Genomic DNA, 5341 nt, shown 5'->3' with positions numbered 1-5341 from the left:
TCCTGACCTCGTGATCCGCCCGTCTCGGCCTCCCAAAGTGCTGGGATTACAGGCTTGAGCCACCGCGCCCGGCCATACCCGCTAATTTTTCTATTTTCAGTAGAGACGGGGTTTCACCATGTTGGCCAGGCTGGTCTCAAACTCCTGACCTCAAGTGATCCACCCGCCTGGGCCTCCCAAAGTGCTGGGATTACAGGCATGAGGCACCGCGCCCAGCCTGTGTTCATTTCTTAGGGCCGCTGTGGTAACTGCTCACAAACGTTATGATTAAAGCAACTGAAACTTCTTCTAGCCTCTAGTTCTGGAGACTGCAAGGCCAAGATCAAGGTGTTGGCAGTCTTGCTTCCTTCTGGAGGCTCTGACAGAAAATCTGTCCCTCCTACACCTCTCCCCTGGCTTCTAGCGGCTGCCCGCCGTCCTTCATCAGTCCTCCCTGCCCCTGTCATCATGTCCCCTGCTTTTTTTTTTTATTTTTTCAATGAGATAGAGCCTTGCTCTGTCTCCCAGGCTGGAGTGCAGTGGCACAATCTTGGCTCACTGCAACCTCCACTTCCCAGGTTCAAGTGATTCTCCTGCCTCAGCCTCCTGAGTAGCTAGGATTATAGGTGCCCGTCACCACACCCAGCTAATTTTTGTATTTTTAGTAGAGACGTGGGTTTCACTCCATTGGTCAGGCTGGTCTCGAACTCCTGACCTCAGGCGATCCACCCGCCGTGGCCTCCCAAAGTGCTGGGATTACAGGAGTGAGCCACCACGCCCCGCCCAGAAATTTGTTGTCTTATCATTCTCAAGGCTGTGAATCTGAGAGGTGGCTTTTTCCTGAGGTCTCTCTCCTTGACTTGGGGATGTCACCTTCTTGCTATGTCCTCAAGGCGCCTTTTCTCTGGGTGTGTGAGTCCCTGGTGTCCTTTCCTCTTCTTAGGAGTGTGACAATCCCATTAGCTGAGAGCCTCACCCTTAGGACCTCACTTAACCTTAATTACCTTTTTAAAGGCCCTGTCTTGCCGAGGCATGGTGGCTCACGCCTGTAATCCCAGCACTTTGGGAGGCCGAGGCAGGCGGATCACAAGGTCAGGAGTTTGAGACCCCCCTGGCCAACATGGTGAAACCCCGTCTCTACTAAAACTACAAATATTAGTCGGGCTTGGTGGCACGTGCCTGTAATCTCAGCTTCTCGGGAGGCTGAGGCAGGAGAATTACTTGAACCCGGGAGGCAAGACTCTGTCTAAAAAAAAAAAGGCCCTGTCTCATTGGGGGTTAGGGCTTCAACCTATGAATTTGGGGGGCATGAATTTGGTAGGGAGGAGCGGACACAGTTCAGTCCATAACAGCTTTTATCCACATGAGTTCATTTATTTCCCATATCCACAAGGAGGCTTACTTAGAAAGAGATGAAGTTGAGTTGCGAGGTGACTTATCCAAAGTCACATGGAAAAAAGAAAAAAGCACCACGTCCTACTGTTTCAGCGAATAACCGTGTCCACTGTTCCTGGGCTCAACTCCAGAGAACTTGGAAGGAAGAGGGGAGTCATGGATTTGGATCTGAAAGGTTCCTGAGCAGGAAGAATCTGCTTCATCCTGGGAATTGTTCTAAGACTTTTTTTTTTTTCCTTTTTCTTTTTTCTCTTTCGAGACGGCTTCTGGCTCTGTTGCCCAGGCTGGAGTACAGTGGTGTGATCTCAGCTCACTGCAGCCTCAACTTCCCTGGCTCAAGCGATCCTTGCACCTCAGCCTCCTGAGTAACTGAAACAAAGGCATACACCACCACGCCCGGCTAATTTTTGTATTTTCTGTAGAGATGGGGGTCTCCCTATGTTGCCCAGGCAGGCTGGTCTCCATCTCCTGGGCTCAAGTGATCTGCCCACCTCAGCCTCCCAAAGGGCTGGGATTACAGGTATAAGCCACCACACCTGGCAATGCTCTAAGACTTTTCAAACCTCAGGACCTACCTGACAATCTGCATACCTCTGGGTCACCCTCTTTTCCACGGGAGGGGACAGAGCACCTTGCTGAGTGACTCTGCTGACAATGGTGAAGCTAGACTTGAACTCAGTCTGAAAGACTTCACACAGCTGCAGGCAGTGGGTATAAATGCCAGCTTGGAGACCCCCAAACCTGATGGCTGGAAAAGGGGCAACACAGCTGGGGCTCCCAGGTGTCAGTGCCCCCGGGAGCCTCTGGGATCAGCTGTTGACCCCAACTTCCCCCGCAGGGGCTCCCAGCTGTCATGTCAGAACAGAATTCATCTGCCTAAGCACTAAAGAAACTCCAAGATGACGCGTTGGTGTTCTGGGGCGGCGGGGGGGGGGGAGCGGGGTTGGCAGGGGCCTGTCCGCAAACCCCAGCCCCTGTGGTGATGTCACTTCTCACCCCCACAGTCCTTTCTCTCCACCTTCCATCTCACAAACTGTTGGGCAAGCGCCCGGGCTGACAAGCAGGGAAGCCCTGGGCTTCTCCCAGCCAGAACAGACCGATCGGAGAGGCAGGTGGTGGCCCTGGAGGCTTCAGGTTTGAGCTATAGCCGCTGGTTCTGTTAAAACCACAAGAGATTGAAAAAAACTCCTTGCCAGTCAAAATGAAAAGAGAGACTGAGAGAAACTGAGTGAGAAGGTCTCTGCTAAAGAAAAGCCAAGCGTCGGCTTCCATGAAAGAAACGCGGCCCAGTGGGTCATTAAATGACTAAGTTCTGGGGCCACACTGACAATGACAGAGCCTCCTGCAGCACTTGTGTGTGTGCGCGTGTGTGTGTGCGTGTGTGTGTGCGCGTGTGTATGCATGTGCACACATATGAGGGTGTGTGTGAGGGAGGGAGTGTGAGGGCGTGCAGGAGGGCTCGTGCCCTCAAAAGTAGGGACATGTGGGCTCAAGGCTGTGGTCCACAAGTGTATGAGAGTGGGGGGTGTGTGTGAGCCGGTGTACACACAAGTGTCTAGGGTGTGTGTAAGTGTATGAGTGTGTAAGAGCAGCGAGGGCTTGTGCCCCCGAGATTATGTGCACATGCACGTGGTGTGTGTGTGTAAAAGGATGTGTGAGGGTCTGTGTGCTTGAGGTTGTGTGTGCAAATGGGTAGGGGGTGAGTGGGTGTGTGCATGTGGGTGGGTAGGTGTGTGCTCAAGGCTGTGTGTGTAAGGGTGTGTGTGTGCAAGTGTGCCAGGGTGTGTGGTAGCAAAGCATTAAGATCACCTTCTCCCAACTTCACAGCAAGTGGGGCAGCGACCCCGCCTCTAACCCCTGTCAGCCAGGGAGGAAGGGAAGGAAGGCCCAGAGGTTATGTAGTGCGGGGCCACACAGGAGCTCACTCAGCCCAGTCCAGGCTTTGCCACTCCTCCTGGCTAAGCTGCCTCCCGAGGAAAATAGGAGTCCACCCAATGCCAGCCCAGGAGGAGAGAAATTTCAGCACCGATGTCTACCAAGGGGCATGGGATGCAGCTCAAAAGGATGGACTCTGGAGTTCAGGGTGGTCTGAGTTCAAATCCTGGCTTGGTCCCTTGCTAGCTGTGTGGCCTGAGGCAGGTCAGTTAACCTCTCTGTGCCTCAACTGCTCCATCTGTAAAATGGGGATAATAACCTTACTTACAGGATGGTTTTGAGAACTCAAAGAGTAAGAGATGTAGAGCTCTTAGAATAGTGCATGGTGGGACCGGGCGCGGTGGCTCACGCCTCTAATCCCAGCACTTTGGGAGGCAGAGATGGGCGGATCACGTGATCAGGAGATCAAGACCATCCTCTCTAATATGGTGAAACCCCATCTCTACTAAAAACACAAAAAATTAGCCAGGTATGGTGGCACGTGCCTGTAGTCCCAGCTACTCAGGAGGCTGAGGCAGCAGAATCGCTTGAACCCAGGAAGCAGAGGTTGCAGTGAGCCGAGATCACGCAATTGCACTGCAGCCTGGGGGGAAGAGCAAGACTCCATCTCAAAAAATAAAATAAATAAAATAATAATAGTGCATGGCACATGACACGCACTATCTAAATCTTCCTCTTACTGGCCGGGCACAGTGATTCACACCTGTAATCTCTGCACTTTGGGAGGCGGAGGTGGGTGGATCACCTGAGGTCAGGAGATTGAGACCAGCCTGGCCAATATGGTGAAACCCCGTCTCTACTAAAAGTATAAAAATTAGCCGGCGTGATGGCACGTGCCTGTAATCCCAGCTACTTGAGAGGCTAAGGCATGAGAATCACTGAGCCTGGGAGGTGGAGGTTGCAGTGAGCCAAGATCGTGCTACTGCAATCTAGCCTGCGTTACAGAGCAAGACTCCATCTCAAATTTAAAAAAAAAAAGAAAAGAAAAGAAAAATCTTCCTCTTACTACCATAAGTGATGCCTGCAAGCCATGAGCTCACAAATTTGTACACCTAGGACAGATGAACCCCCAGGATTATAAAATCCCAAGATACATTAGATGCCAGAGTGGCCAGACACCAAGGGCCATGAGGCTGAGTCTCAGCTTGTCGGTGACCAGGGCAGAGGGTCGGGGGTGCTACCTGCTCTCCACCCTCCCATCTATGGGAGACCTCATCTCCCTAACATGTCATCTTGAGAGGCTGCTTTGGCCGGTAAGACAAACCTGCATTTACAGCTTGGAGCACTGAGGTCGAGCACGGGGACCTTTGGGGTTCAGGAATCTTAGGATGGAGGGCCTGGGATGGGTTCCCTTCCCCTCACTCCACCTCAAGCCCAACAAGGAATTTTCTGGCACAACGAGCATGTGAGTCTGCTAAGACTGCCATAAAAGTTCCGCAAATGGGAGGCTTAAACCACAGAAATTAGCCTCCTCGCACTTCTGGAGGTGAAGGTTGAGGCATCAGCAGGGCTGGGTTTTTTCGAGGCCTCTCTCCTTGGCTTACGGTTGGCCGCGTTGTCGCTGTGTTCTCACCTGGACTTTCCTCTGTACGTGCACAGGTCTGTGGCCGAATTTCCCCTTTCTGTAAGGACACCGGTCGTATTGGATTAGGGTCCACCTGAAAGGCCTTGTTTTAACTTAACTGCCTCTTTAACGACTATCTCAAAGAACTGTTGCATTCTGAAGTACTGGGGGTTAGGACTTCCACATATGAATTTGGGGAGGGATACCGTTCAGCCCAGGACACTGAGGTTTCTGCTTGCCTCAGAAAATTAATTCCCAACTGAAGCTAACAGTTAAACTGTGGACTTGACTGTGAGCAAACAGCTGTCACATGGCCACCCCAGCATCTCATTCATCATTCATCCAGGCAACTGTGAACTGTATTCATTTCTTTTTTTTTTTTTTTGAGTCAGAGTCTCGCTGTGTCACCCAGGTTGGAGTGCAGTGGTGTGATCTCAGCTCACTGAACCTCCGCCTCCCAGGTTCAAG

The sequence above is a fragment of the Colobus angolensis genome, unplaced genomic scaffold (assembly GCF_000951035.1).
Source record: "Colobus angolensis palliatus isolate OR3802 unplaced genomic scaffold, Cang.pa_1.0 Scaffold596, whole genome shotgun sequence".
Taxonomy (NCBI): Eukaryota; Metazoa; Chordata; class Mammalia; order Primates; family Cercopithecidae; genus Colobus; species Colobus angolensis.
This window is presented reverse-complemented; position numbering follows the sequence as displayed.